We start from the raw sequence: 16,332 nt of genomic DNA on the forward strand, positions 1-16,332 counted from the left end.
ATGGAAGTGAACCACACCAAGTCCGAAATAATGGTTTTTAGAAGAGGAGGAAAGTTATCTGCAAATGAAAAATGGACATTTAAAGGAGAAAGCATAAGAATAGTAAACGAATATAAATACTTGGGAATTATATTAACACCCAAATTATCTTTTACTAAACACCTATTGAAAAAGGAAGAAGCTACGAAAATGGCAATAAATTCAACGTGGAGAAATTTTATTTCTAAACCCTCTGTAAATCTGACGGCGAAATGGAAGATGTTTTTGGCTGTTTGTCGTTCGATCCATAGTTACGGAGCACAGATATGGGGGAATTCCCATTTTAGTGAGGTTGAAAAATTGTATCGTTATTTTATAAAAAGAATTCTGAAACTACCAGAGTCTACTCCAAATTACGTCCTTGCCTTGGATACCGGATACGAGCCGGGGTATATGTATACGTATTCTCTACATCTACAATACCTGGCAAAAGTACTATTTGATCTGGAGAGTCACAGACTACCACATATACTTGCCAAGAGACTTTCAGATAAAAACTTAAGCTGTTTTAAGGAGTTTTCTTGCCAACTAACAGAGCATAATATCCAGAGCAGTAATGTAAAATTGAATAAGAACTGTTGGATGGCTGCAGTTAAAAAACTTTTGACGGAAATAAAAAGCAAGGCTTATATTGAATTTATACAACATGCGGAGCGAAGTGAGAGACGAATTTTTAAATTCCTTGACTTTAGTGCTGGCCCACTTTACTGCAATGATAATTACGGTCAAGAGCAAATAACCTTGATAATGAAAGCTAGAGGAGATCTTCTTTGGCTGAATTCTAATAAAAACGGAACTGCAGATGAACAAAGATGCTCTCTGTGTAACCTTGGAGAAGCAGAAACATTGGAACATTTCATGGGTTGCTGCCCAATACTTAAAAGTATTCGCGAGCGATATTTCAATAAAATATTTTTGTCCCGAAATGAAATTATTAATATCCTAAATGGTGGGGAAGTTTTTAGCTGGCTAAGCCTGTACAAATTCTTGAAAGAAGCACTTAAATATAGAAAAGTTCTTATAGAAGAGTTCAACTACTAATTATTTAAAATAAATTCATTAGAAATAATAAAAAAAAAAAAAAAAAAAAAAAAACTCAATTTTCCGGCAGACGGTTTGAATAAAACCATGCTGTATAATTCTTTATTGCTAATAAGTTAACATTTGTAAATTTCTATACCTTTTATAACGTTACATGAAAATAAAGAACAATTGAATTGAATTGAATTGAATAATGTCTTCAGGACTGTCAGGGCAATCGGCTTTGTGGTTCATTTCTGTGGTATTCATTTCTAGACTATATTAAAACAAGTAACAATGCTTTAAGTTCGAAGGGACGAACTTCGTATACCCACCGCCTGGTATACGAGTATACTTATATTAACCACTCAGTACGGACGTCGAACTTGCGAAATCGGATTATAAATGCCCCTTTTGCGGTCCCAAGAACTTAAATCGGGACATCGTTATAAAGGGTGATTTTTTTGAGGTTAGGATTTTCATGCATTAGTATTTGACAGATCACGTGGGATTTCAGACATGGTGTCAAAGAGAAAGATGCTCAGTATGCTTTGACATTTCATCATGAATAGACTTACTAACGAGCAACGCTTGCAAATCATTGAATTTTATTACCAAAATCAGTGTTCGGTTCGAAATGTGTTCATTCACCGTAACGTTGCGTCCAACAGCATCTTTGAAAAAATACGGTCCAAAGATTCCACCAGCGTACAAACCACACCAAACAGTGCATTTTTCGGGATGCATGGGCAGTTCTTGAACGGCTTCTGGTTGCTCTTCACTCCAAATGCGGCAATTTTGCTTATTTACGTAGCCATTTAACCAGAAATGAGCCTCATCGCTGAACAAAATTTGTCGATAAAAAAGCGGATTTTCTGCCAACTTTTCTAGGGCCCATTCACTGAAAATGATTTGCAAGCGTTGCTCGTTAGTAAGCCTATTCATGATGAAATGTCAAAGCATACTGAGCATCTTTCTCTTTGACACCATGTCTGAAATCCCACGTGATCTGTCAAATACTAATGCATGAAAATCCTAACCTCAAAAAAATCACCCTTTATATGACAGCTATATCCAAATATATTCCGATATAAACCATACTCGCTAGGGATTGGCCTCTAGAGTAACATGACCCCCTGTGCTAAGTTTCAGCGAAATCGGATACCTAATTGCGTTTTATAGGGAGCGAAGATTTTAATGGAGTGATCGGTATGTACGGCAGTCATATTTCAATATAGTCTTATCTAGATCGGACTTGGTATGGCACTTAAGAGCCTAACGCAACTTGCTGTGCTGAATTTCAGTGAAATCGAATAATGAATGCGACTTTATGGAAATAAGACCCTAAAGTGGGAGATTGGTATGTATGGCAGATACAAATATCCGAATATAGACCACAGTCAGTACGGATTTCAAAGTGCCTAACTCTGCCCACTTTGCTAAATTTCGAGCGAAATCGGCTAATAAATGTGCGTTCTTTGGGCCCAAAACCCTAAATCACCCTAAATGTTAGGTATATATGCCGGTTATATTTGAATATAGTCCGATCTAGACCATACTTGGTATGGATTTCGAAGGGTCTTTCACTTTTTAAGGCCCAAAATGCCAAAAATATTTCGGTCAAGACCATATTCGCTACGGATGTCGAGATGCACTACACAACTTATTGTACCAAAGTTCAACCAAATCGGCCCAGGAAATTATGTAGAGAGAAATATACATACGGCAGCATTATCCAAATATAGTCTGATCTGAACCATATTGGGTCCTAATATCAAGTGGGCCAAACGAAATTCGCCATGGAAAATTACAGCGAAATCGGGTAATAAGAGTGGCTTTAATGGGTCCAATATCTTAAACCGGCAGATCTGTCTATAAGGGGGCTGCATCAAGATACAAGCCATTATATAGCCCTTCTTCAAACTTGAGCTGTCTATAGATAATCAAAGAATTTGTGCAAAGTTTCACCTAATAGTAAGTACAACAACAACAGCATCACATCACTTGTGTGCAATCCCATCGCAGCCGGTTGTACGTACCGCATTGACTCGATGGATTACTTCATCGGCAAGGGCTGCCGCCTCAGTCTACAATGCTGCTGCAACAACAACAACTTGCTTTCTATCCACTTCTAGTGGATGTTGTTGTTTGTTATTCGCTATTTTCCTTCGCAACACAACAACAACATCATCACTTGAATGTTGTTTTGTGTCGCAGAACACTGGTAGACTGTGGAATGTTCCATTATTATTTATGTTTGCCTGTTACGGCCGGCCATGTGTTGGGTCTTGACTTCTTGGGCTTTTAAAAGGCTCAATTCTTATCCGATTTGGCACAAGTTTAGTACAACCGCTTCTCCCATAGCCTACAACATACGTGTGGAATATGGTCTGAATCGATCTATAGCTGGATACAGCTCCCATATAAACCGATCTCCCGCTTTTGCTTCTTGAGCCCCGAATCGGATTTTAACTTGATATAGCTCCTCCTCCTCCGTACTTATTAATTATTCTTTGTTTGCCTAAAAATAGATACTGCGCTAAGAACTCGACAGATGCGATCCATGGTGGAGGATATATAAGATTCGGCTCGGCCGAACTTTGCACGCTCTTACTTGTTTTTTATAAATTTGGTTAGGAATTGAATCCGGTATATGCTTAAGTAGTAAAACCGGATGATCCGTTTTTAAATGGAAGCAATATCAGGTTAGAGTCTGATTCAACCGATACTTGGCACGTATATTGGAGGTTATAGGAGAAAATATTACGGATTAGCCAAATCTAATAGGTATTGCGCCCTCTAGAGGCTTAGGATGTCAAATTGGGAAGACGGATTGTATGTGAGTTTTTTCAGTTTATAGAATGGTTCTGACTATACCTTGCAAAAATATTGGAACTCGTAGGAGGAATTATGTAAAATTTCAGCCAAATCGGATAAGAATTGTCCCTCACGGGGATCAAGAAGAAAAATCGGCAAATCGGTTTATATGGGAGCTATATACTGTTATGGACCGATTGAGGTTATACTTGAAAAGAATTTTGGGTCATAAATGAAACAGATTTGAAAAATTTTAGCCAATTCGTATGAGAATCGCGCCTTCTAGTGGCTCAAGAAGTCTATACGGGAGACTGTTTTGTATGGGGGTTTTTATAAAGATATAGGCCGACATAGACGGCGATTAAGAATATATATAATAGGAGTTGAATATTGCTTGATGTTTTAATAATATGTATATCACTTGCCCTATGAATCTGTGAAAAATAAGTAATCAATTTAATTTTAAAGGAGAGGGAGCGGTGTGGAACGAAAAACAAATTGCCGGAGCGGAGCTATAAAATGGTACACGCTCCGTATTCTTGTACAGGTTCATATAATTTTTTTGTAACCGAAGGCATTATTTAATAATTGGAAATTGATGTAACATGGATTAGGGAACATTGAGAACATTTTGAAAGAAGAAGACGATATGAGCGCCGCAGAAAGGTTTTTTTTATGATTTTTTACCAGGACTTTGTCTTAAGCGTTCTGTAATATATTTTTTAGCATAAAATTGTTAAACCTCTATTCTGTAAACACAAATTTTATGATGTGAGGGACTAGTTGATGTATTCAATTTCCAAATGTAACAAAAATGCAACATTTTATAAAAATGTCTTTTTTCCATTCAATATCGCAAAAAATAAAAGCTCACTTAATCTTTACTCTACTTATATTAAAAAGTACCATTTATAGTACCTGGTATCATTTATCACACATTCTCCAAGTCTCATTCTTCTTCTCATCCGTACTATGGTTGTATGGTTGTATGGTGATGTAAACATGTAACATTCATACAAAGCTCCTACGAGGACCACGCTATACACATGTAAATGGAAATGTTGAGAAAAAAAATTGTATTCGATCATATTCTATACAGACAGACAGACATTCATTCATTTTTTGTGAAGGCATTTACTTAAACATTTTGACAGAAAAACAAGCAAAAGTTTTTTTTCTTCTTTATTCTGGCTCTGATTGATGTCGGTTATTTTAAGTATTCACTTTGTTGGCAAAACGTTTAGTGTTGTTGTGTTTTTTTGGGAGGTTTTTTTTCCTTTTTGACTAGTTTCCTATTTTCCAGGTCAGTAGTGTCACTTGAGACTGATTTGTAAAGCGCTGTTGAGGAGGGCTTTAACATGTAATTGGAAAGCGTTTATCATAATTAAATGTAATAACAAGGGAAAACTTGGTGGTTTATTTTTTTGTTATGTAAATCTAAAATAAATAACTATTTTGTTTTTGGAAATAGTAGCCATGCTGGGAATGAAATTAATTTCTCCGGAGGGAAAAAAGAGAATACGATGCTTGAAAAACCAAATGCTGGCCATGTGTTTTTTAACTGCCACTAAGTGAGGTTTAAAGTGACTTTTTCATTTCCTCTCCTCTGGTTATGATGTCTCAAATTACTGACTTATGATGACTTTTGTCAACATATTTTAAAATCATTGCCATATATTTACACAAACATATGTTTCATGTTTACATTTAAATCATCCTTTTCCACTCTCAGACTCCACTCCTGACATGAGAAAGTACTTTGAATGTTGTAGAACATTAATGAAGTCCACTCGAGTTGCCAGACATGCGGCCGGACAGACAGACAGCCAGACAGAGGCATGAGCAGATTGTTGATATTTAAATGTATTAAATGAAAATTAAATAAATATTTTACTAAACTGCTTTGACTTTAAGCGCACAAAGCGCTTTGTAAACACTTTTAATTCCCATATATTATGTGGGAATTAAAGGCTGTTAGTGGAGAACAACTAACAATCGAATAAAACTTAAATGTCATATATCGTCATGGTGTTTATTACGGGTGAAAGAGAATGATACCCCCAGTATTGTGTTGTGCTTTTGTTTTTTGTTATCCAAGTCGCTCAAAATTTAAAATTTTTTCTTGTTAACATTCGCTCTAGGCTTTTTATACCCACCACCGTACCCCCTGTATATTCATTTAGTCATTCCGTTCGCAACACATCGAAATATCAATTCCCGACCCTACAAAGTACATATATTTCGATTTAACGATGTCCGTGTGTCTGTCCGACTGCCCGTCTGTCTGTTGCAATCACTCTATAGCCTTCAAAAATTGAGATATTGAGCTGAAATTTGGCACAGATACGTCTTATTGATGCACGCTGATAAGGTTCTTGACTGGGCCAAATCGTACGATATTTGGATATAGCTGCTATATAGACCGATTTTTCGATAAAGGGTCTAATGCCCATAAATGCTTTATTATATCCTCCACTATAGGATGGAGAATGGACGAAATAAGGGGGTATACTTATTTCGTCATTCTGTTTGTAACTACTCGAAATATTCGTCTGAGATCCCATAAAGTATATATATTCTTGATCGTCGCCACATTTTATGTCGATCTAGCCATGTCTGTCCGTCCGTCTGTCTGTCTGTCGAAAGCACGCTAACTTCCGAAGGAGTAAATACTTCTTATTAGTGTAGGTCGGTAGGTATTGTAAATAGGCCATATCGGTCCATGTTTTGATATAGCTGCCAAATAAACCGACCAAAAACTGTGCTAAATATGGTACAAATCGGTCCATAGCCTGATATAGCTGCCATATAAACCGATCTTGGGTCTTGACTTATTGAGCCTCTAGAGTGAGCAATTCTTATCTGATTGGAATGAAATTTTACACGACATGTTTTGTTATGATATCCAACAACTGTGCCAAATATGTTTCAAATCGGTCCATAACCTGATTTAGCTGTCATGTGAACCGATCTTGGGTCTTGACTTCTTGAGCCTTTAGAGGGCGCAATTGTTATCCGATTTGGCTGAAATTTTGTACGACGGATCCGACGGAAATTTTGTATTACGGTCTGGTATTGTAAATGGGCCATATCGGTCCATGTTTTGATATAGCTGCCATATAAACCGATCTTGATGTCTTGACTTCTTGAGCCTCTAGAGGGCGCAATTCTTATCCGATTGGAATGAAATTTTGCATAACGTATTTTATTCTTACTTTCAACAACTGTGCCAAATAAGGTTCAAATCGGTTCATAACCTGATATAGCTATCATATAAACAGATCTGGCGACGTGACTTCTTGAGCCTCTAGAAGTCGCAATTATTATCCGATTGGAATGAAATTTTGTACGACGGATTCTCTCATGACCATCAACATACGTGTTTATTATGGTCTGAATCGGTCTATATCCCGATACATCTCCCATATAAATCGATCTCTCTATTTTACTTCTTGAGCCCCCAAAGGGCGCAATTCTCATTCGAATTGGCTGACATTTCACACAGGTCTCCAACATATAATTTAATTGTGGTCCAAACCGGGCCATATCTTGATATCGCTCTAATAGCAGAGCAAATCTTTTCTTATGTCCTTTAGACATAAGACCGATCTACCGATAAAGGGTCTGAAGGCCATGAAATCTTTATTTTTTATCCAATTTCGCTGAAATTTAGAACAGCGCACAGTTTTGAGCCTCCCAACATCCGATCCAAATATGGTACAGATCCGACTATATTTAAATATAAATAGCTGCCATATAGACCGATCTGCAGATAAAGGGTCTGAAGCCCATTAAAGCTTTATTTTTTAATCGATATCGTTTAAATTTGAAAATGTGTGTCATTTTTAGCCTCCTGATACTCGATCTAAATATGCTTCAGATCGGACTATTTAGATATAGCTGCCATATAGACCGAGCTGCCCATATGGGGACTGAAGCCCATAAAAGCTTTATTTATTAGCAGATTTCGCTGAAATTTGAAACAGTAATTTTTCTGAGACTCAAGATATCCCACCTTAATATGGTTCAGATCGGTCTATAATTGGATATATCTGCCAAAAAGACCAATACTTTGTTCTACAAAATTGAATTGTGACATATATATTAGACCACTCAATGTCCATGCCGAATTTGGGTGCTTAAGCTATCCAATTTTCACCGGATTATGACGAAAGGGCGTTTTCATATATACCCGAAGTAGTGGGTCGGCCGGGCCGAACTTAATGCCTTTTTACTTGTTTTTTTTTTTTGTTAACATTCGCTATAGGCTTTTATTCTTTAAACTAATTTACCGCATTTGTCTTCAAATGCCCTTCCCATTGAATTCGTTATTCGAGTCTTTTGTGATTTTTGTAAGCACAGCATTAAGAAATTTCTTAAATTTTTTACTTAACATCTATTATTTACATTGGATATTCCCCAACTATTAGGAGATTACTCCATTATGGCCCTTTGGTAAATCCCCAAAGTTTAAGCTTTCAGTATATGTAGCTTCAGGCCATACGTAAATCATAAATTGATTGCTTATGTATGTGCACGTGTATGTAACTTTGTATGTGTGTGTGTGTGTGTGCATCTGTGGCTTCATTTTGGCATTGCGATAACGAAGCTTCAACCCATATCTGGGGCAAAGGCAAAATGTATCTCCAGAGTATTTAGGAATAAATTTAGCGATATTCCTTTCAATTTTCATGTGAATGCTCTTGACTTCTTTTTGCCGAATATGCATGATTCCCTTTTTTTTTAGACTTCTACATTTCCGACTATTATTTAATGTTTGTTGTTGTTTTTTTGTTTTTGTTTCCCTTTTCATCAGTTTTCCCTTTGAACAACCATAAAATAAAGGTGCTTATGCTATGCCAGAGGAGGGTGGACATGCTCCTGGGATTTGGTTGCCAGTTTGAAATCGGTCGTTAGGTTTAAAAATGTTGCTGTTCATTTATCAATGTTCGGCTAATTTCCCAGCTACAGAAATTGTTTTTTTTTTTTATTTTATTTTATTGTAATGGGGTGGGGGCGAGGCTATTGGCAAACTTGGCAGCCACATCAATTTGTGTTGGGACCCAAAGGATTTCTCTTCCTTTGAAATCTATTCGTTGCTCACCACAAGCACTTTAAATTCATTCGGCCTTATACTGACTGCTGTGTGACTAGGCCCCATTTCGAAATCAATAAAATTGACAAAGCTTGAAGAGCAATATACAAATTGCCATAACAAGCCAGGGCTACGAGTTAAAATTCTTTTGCATTTGAATTGCCATGGATGCACTGCGCATAATTCAATTTATAACGAATGTATGGCAAAATATATGCGAACTCCTATGAAAATTGCCTAACATTGCGCTTTAAAGCAGCGCATGCAAATGAATTAAATCTCAGAAAAATTTTTAAACATTTTTACAATAATCAAATTTACCACAATTGCCTCAAGTGAAAAAAAGCTCAGGAGGAATGCAAAAAGACTTAAAATATAAAAACGGAATTTGAAGCCAAAAAGGTCTATAGCAAATGCTTTTACAAATGTCTTTCAATGAATCAAAGATTGTCTGAAAGCATTTTTTTTATTGAAAAGAGAAAATATTTCCCATCTTATTTCTGAAGAATTTATTTGCAATTTTGCATGTTTCTTGAAATTCAAAGTTGTGTTTGTTTGCCCTTCAGCCTGTAGAGTATGAACATCATATTTTATGATCGCTTTAAAAATCCAGAGTAAGTTGTAAATCTAAAGTCAATTTGCAGACATTGAATTTAATTGAAGAAAATTAATTGAATTTAAAATTTTACTTTGAAGTTTGGTGAGGCAGCATTCTAAAGATCTAGGGAAAAAATGGCAAAAATGTTTTATATTTAGATTTTAAGATTTTCCAATTTAAAACATTATTTTATTATTAAAACGTTTAAATTTAACACAATTAAGAAACAGTTATCCGGGAATTCCATATTAACACATACATAAAAATCAAAAAAAAAAATGTTTAAAAAATTCTGTTTTTTAGCTACGAGGAATTAAACATAAAATCACATAAAATAAAGTTAAATTGACTTAAATAAATTAAAAACAAGTAAAACGTGCCAAATTGGGCTGGGTCGAATCTGGAACCACCATGGAACATATTCCATGGTGGTTCCAGATTCGACCCAAAAATGTTCACAAACTGAGCTGAGTTTAAGGGCATAATTTTACCATGAAGGACATTTTTATACACACCACCGAAGGATGAGGGTATATTCATTTTGTCATTCCGTTTGCAACACATCGAAATATCCATTTCTGACCCTATAAAGTATATATATTCTTGATCAGCGTAAAAATCTAAGACGATCTAGACATGTCCGTCTATTTGTCTATCAAAAGCACGCTAACTTTCGAAGAAGTACAGCTATCCGCTTGAAATTTTGCACAAATAGTTCATATTGGTGTAGGTCGGTTGGGACTATAAATGGGCCAAATCGGTCCATGTTTTGATATAGCTGCCATATAACCCGATCTGGGATCCTGACTTCTTGAGCCTTTAGAGAGCGCAATTCTCGTCCGATTTGACTTACATTTTGCACGTGGTGTTTTGGTGTCACTTCCAACAACTGCCCTGAGTATGGTTCAAATCGGTTCATGTTTTTATATAGTTGCCGTACAAAACCGATCTGGGATCTTGATTTCTTGAGCCGCTAGAGGGCGCAAAGGTGGTCCGATTTGACTGATATTTTGCACGTGGAGTTTCTGTACCACTTCCAACAACTGTGTTAAGTATAATTTAAATCGGTTCATAATTTGTTATAGCTGTCATATAAACCGATGTTGGATCTTGATTTCTTGAGCCCATAGAGCGCTCAATTCTCATCCGATTTGGCAGAAATTTTTATGAGATGTTTTGTTATGACTTCCAATAACTGTGCTAAGTATCGTGTAAATCGGTCCATAACCTGATATAGCTGCCATATAAACCGATCTAAGATCTTGACTTCTAGGGCCTCTATAAGGTGCAATTATTATCCGATTTGTCTGCAATTTTGTACAACGACTTCTCTCATGACTTTTCAAATACGTGTCGAATATGGCATGAATCGGTTTATAGCCTAATACAGCTCCTCTATAAACCGATCTCCCTATTTTACTTCTTGAGCCTCTAGAGGGCGCAGTTTTTATTCGAATTGGCTGAAATTTTGCACAATGACTTCTATTATCGCCTCCAACATTTATTCGGTTATGGTCCGAATCGGTCCAGAACTTGATATAGCTCCAATAGCATAGCAATTCTTTTCTTTTATCCTTCCCTTTCCTTTGTTTGCCTAAAAATAGACACCGGGAAAAGAACTCTACAAATGACATCCATGGTGGAAGGTATATAAGATTCGGCCCGGCACGCTCTTACTTGTTTTTTTTTTTCTTATTTTTTTCCGAATTGTAAATGGGCTAAGTTATCCCGTATTTAGATATAGATCCAATTTAATTTGATCTTACAATTTTACTTCTTGGGAACGTAGAGGACGATACATTAAGTCAAGTTTGCGTAATTTCAACAATTATGCAAGGTATGATCAAAATCAATGTCTAATCTGATACAGCTCGCATATATAAACCAATCTTTGGATTTTATTCCTTGAACCCCTAGAAAACGCAATTCTTATTCAATTAAACTGAACTTTTGCACAATAACTTCTGTTATGACTTCCAATAAAATGCCAAGTTTGGTCCAAACCGATGAATTTATAACCAGGCATCGTTCTACCACATTCAAAATAAACCGATCCTTGATTTGACTCTTGAGTAAATAGCTGTCGAAATTATTATTTGATTTGACAGAACTGCTCGTAATGTTTTGTTACGAATTTCAACATCTATCATAAGCATTGTTCAAACCAGTCTAAAACCTCATAAAACTCCCTTGTGAACCGTCTAATTTGGCTATCATTAAATTGTTCACAAAATTTAACTAATTCGATTGGTGGATGTCATTTTACAGATTTTAATACATTTCCATTTCGCCTTTTGGACCAATGTGCGATATTATGTCTATATAAGATTGTCTGTTAATGGTACGATATTTTCTTTTCATTGATCAACAACAACAAGTCTCAACATTATCGATAGCATTCCTGAATCTCTAGGAACAAAAAAAGGAAAACTGTAACAAAATTAATTACCGGATGTCATAGTCAAACGGAAATAAGAGATAATCAAATGAAAAAATCTAAAGAAAAAATAATTTAAACCAGTTATTTATCTTTAAACCTTAATTCTTAATTCTTTAAGCTGATTGATATCAAAAAAAAAAAAAAAAAAATAGTAATAATCTGACAACACTAGCAAATTGAATGCTGCGTAGAAATATTCGATAATTGTAGCACTAATCGTAAGTTAATCACTGGACAATTACAAATTGATAACGTCATAGGCGCCTAGCCAATAACAATGGTGCCACACGCAAACACACACACACACACTCACATAGAATAATCACAGGTAATTGTACAGTTTTCTATTGTTTACAGTGGTTCCTTTTGTTTTTTTTTGGTATCCTTTGTAATGGAGAGTATTAATAATTTCTGGCTTAATTTGAGGCGATAAGCATACAAAAGTTCACCAAATTCTAATGACAGCTAAGAGGAATAAGTTTTTTTTTTATATTTAAGTTTAATTCTATCAATTATCCAATTGAAACACAGAAATGACAAGGCACATTATAGTATTGGGACAAAGGAGAAATACTAGCACGTGTAGAAAGTAGTGAATTCATATGTATTTTGTCTGGGAAACTCACCCATATTGTTTCGTTGATAATTTCCTAAAAGTTTTGTTAGTTTTTTTTTGTTCTTTTTCTATACAAAAGACAAGTGATAATTTCCAAACTTTCCAGCAAAAACTCAAATAAGCCAACTACTACTAAATTTTCCATGAACATTCCAAGGAAGAGGGGATACTTCTCTCATATCAATGAATGCAGTGCAATTGAAGTTTAAGCTCAATGATAAGTGGCCTCCTTTTTTATGCCGAGTTCGAACAGCGACATCACTTGGTAGAGAAGTTTTAACATGGCTGAATGCCTATCAAAGGTAGCCAGCGTTAGAAAGGCTATACCACAGTTGAAAAATTTTCTGATGTTTACGCCGGCATTCGACTCAGGCGTTCAGTGTTGTAGGTGGACATGCTTCCTTCGCGCCACGTTTGCCTTCGCCTTTTACCTACCGGCGTTTTTTGTTCGTTTTTTTTTTTTTTTTGCAAAAACAAAACTTACCTTTTGATTGAATTATTTGTTATCCGTAAATCTGCAACATTTTGTGTTGATCCCAAAAGTTAAGTGGAAATTTATGTGGAAAAGGGGCAGCTTGTAGGCAACTGGAGCTAGAATAACTGCTGGCAGTTAATATGACAGCTGATAGCGATGATAAATGAATGTCAAGTATCCGTTAGAGTAAGAGATAATCCATGTATAGAATGTTGAAGGTAAATGCACTAACACATACACATTTCAACACTTATCACTGTATGTTGTTTTTGTAATATAACGAATTTCATAGGTTGTTTTATTCGTTATTTCATGCGTTTTCAATATGTCATAGGTAAGATGATTTACGTTATTATTCTTTTTTATTAGCTTTTTTCTTTTTCAGTTTTTAAACTTGGCAACTTGGCCTTTTTTCAAATTTTTTTCTTATGAATTTTTTATAATCCCACAACTGTCACCAATTAAATTTTTCCTAATTTTTATTTATGTTTTGCTTTAATTTTGTTACACTTAATATTCCTCTTCTTTTTGTTTTGTTTTGTTTGATTTTTCTCAATATTGGATTTGGTTTTTTTCTTTCAAAACAAAACTTATTTCAAATTCATTTATTCACAAATTTTATTTTATTATGCAAATTAAAGCGTTTTATATTTATTAATAACGCCAGATATCGCACAAATCTTAGGCCGTTGTTGTTTAGTTTGTTGACATAAAATCCGAAAGAAACAAAACTAAGGCTTTAAAAACTCGTTTTTTTTTGGGGCTGTTCAAATGTTAGGAGTATTGCCAGGGCACACGACGGTTATTTCGTTTTTTCTTCCAACTTTCGATACCCACAACACAGTTCAGTTTGACAGTTCGAAACGTTATGAATGCTCATTCCCAAACCATGGGCTGGTGAAGGCCTGTTGTGTTTTGTTGGGTGTTTTGGCTCTCACTCGATTGTGGTAAAGCAGCCCACCAACTCACAAGTACACCACCAAACAACAGCAAGCAGAATACAACCAAAGACAAGTAGCATAAACAAACTCTCTTTGAAGTAGCCCAACTAAAGGAAGAGAGCCGAAAGAGAGAGAGAGAGCGCATAAACAATAAATCTGTAAACATTGCAGACTTAACCTAACGGTGCTTGCTTGTGCTTGTGCTGCACAAGGCAATAAAAGCCGCCATGGTGGTTAATTAAAGGCTGTAAATTTAAGAGAATTTACAGAATAACAGTGCCGTGATTTTCTCTTTGCCAAAGAGTTATTCTTTGCATAGGTGTAGGGAGAAGAGAAAGAGCACTAACCACCATATTCTCATAAGAAAGTTAATACTCTTTCAAGTTTAAAGAGCAACTAAATCATTTTCTCTAGGTTTTGTGCTGTGTGTTTTAAATTTACTTCAAATATTGGCGTTCATTGCTGTCTTCCGTAAATGATTCTTCAGTTTTTCCTTTGTTAAGTTCTTTAATTTTTGCTTTTCCGATGATATTCATTCAAAATAAATTGTCTATGTGAATGGGTCAAGTTGGAGTTTATTTTAATGATTTTCTTTACAGCTGTTTCGAGAGTTTTTGTTTTCTGTTTGATTTTTTTTGCTTTTAAATTTTTCCTCTTCATTTATCTTCATGCCAGTTGGCGTGCCTCCATGCTCCCATCAGCAGCATTTTCGTTTGATTTGAATTTTTGGATGGACTCAAATGAAAATGTTAATAATGACCAGACCACCAGTGTTGGCTGTTAAATAACATCACGAAATCTGTGAAAAATCACCAGACCAACTGCCTCTTATTTTGAGGCAGCCCCCTCCATAATTGATCTGTGAAACATATGGCTTTGTGTTGAATTATTGGCCGGCAGTGGAGAACAGATTTTGAAATCATGACAATGTGCAATTATTTATGGAAACGGTTGAATTTTATTTTGTTTTTCAATCCATTACAAACAATCGATTAAGAGATGCACAAGCTCTTTAATGAAATTGTTTCAACATTTTTGTTATGGGGACACTTAAAGCATTGCTTTTGGGTATGGGGACAAGGAGAAAAGGGTTATATTGGCTCATCTTTTCATTTTTAATTTGAGAAACTGGGTAAACATCAATCGATTTTTTTTTCTTAAACACCATTTCAACTGGCCCAGGGGGTGTAACTCATGTTGGAAAAAGAAATCGAGCTTTTAATTAGGAAACGTACTCATTTCAATGAGTGCAGTCCGCTTATAGCTTCCTTTTACAGAGGAGTTCAAATGTCGAACCGCTATGCGACATCTCCTGTACATAAGTTTTACATTGCTAAATATTTGGGACGGATGTCGGGAGAACTAAGACTACCCACTGTTTTAAATTTCGGCGAAATCGATTAAAAGATAAAGCTTTTATGGTCTTGAGACCCTTTATCTGGAGATCGGTCTATATGGCAGCTATACCTAAATATAGTCCGATTTGATCCACGTTTAGGTCAGATATCAGGAGACCTTAGATAACCCTCTATTTCAAATTTCAGCGAATTCTAGTAATAAATAAAGTTTTTTGGGCTTCAGACCTTTTATCGGGAGATCAGTATATATGACAGCTATAGTCCGATCTGATACATATTTGGGCCAGATGTCCCAATTTGGAGTCTAGGGGCCGATTTTGTCGAATTTTTTTACAATCAGTTATATCAGACCTCTTAACATTCTTTCCGATTATACCATTTAACGTCTTCCATGCCGAGTTTGATCCAAATCACTATGGCCTTGCAAATAGTCAATTTTTTACGGGATTTTGGCGATATAAGGCCTGTTTGAGTGTGAGTCATGGGGTTGGATTAGGCTCAAGGTGTGCGCCAGCGAAGAAGGACGCAACTCAAAAGGTACTTTGACAGTAGCAGCTAGTAAAGCATCTATGGAGGAATCGTCCGCACAGCAAGTGTCCAGTGTCCTGAGGAAGAGTGGTTCCACCGCTTTCTCAACTACTCCTGGATGCACAAGGGAAATCTTCATGACAAGATCGACCGAATCTTGTGAGAAACTCCTGGCGGACTCAGAAGACAGTGGTGAAAATTCGGAATCCTGTTAAAGGTCGGCTTTCTGCGAATAAATCTCCACCATTGTAAGGCCGTTTCGGCGACACTAAAGGTCCTTCTGATGGCAGGAGGATTTGAAGTGATTTTTATCCAGCAACTATGTGTGTGTGGTTGGTGAACTAAGTATTCCTGAATTTAACCAACTCAATGGCACGGGGAATGGGGGACGCAGAGCGTATAAGC

The 16,332-nt window shown here is 36.0% G+C and overlaps 1 protein-coding gene across 2 annotated transcripts in view; it reads right to left on the reverse strand.

Annotated features, from left to right (window-relative positions):
• LOC106092906 (irregular chiasm C-roughest protein) overlaps positions 1-13,949 on the reverse strand; it is a 53,881-nt gene extending 39,932 nt beyond the window's left edge. Inside the window, exon 1 of one of the 2 annotated variants that reach the window (XM_013259858.2) lies at positions 13,110-13,949. The gene's annotated coding sequence lies outside the window, so the exon portion shown is untranslated. Of the gene's footprint in view, positions 1-12,635; positions 12,989-13,109 lie in introns of those variants that run through there. The other variant, XM_059366983.1, reaches the window with a different exon arrangement.
• Between the last annotated feature and the right edge of the window lie 2,383 nt (positions 13,950-16,332).

The sequence above is a fragment of the Stomoxys calcitrans genome, chromosome 4 (assembly GCF_963082655.1).
Source record: "Stomoxys calcitrans chromosome 4, idStoCalc2.1, whole genome shotgun sequence".
Classification (NCBI taxonomy): Eukaryota; Metazoa; Arthropoda; class Insecta; order Diptera; family Muscidae; genus Stomoxys; species Stomoxys calcitrans.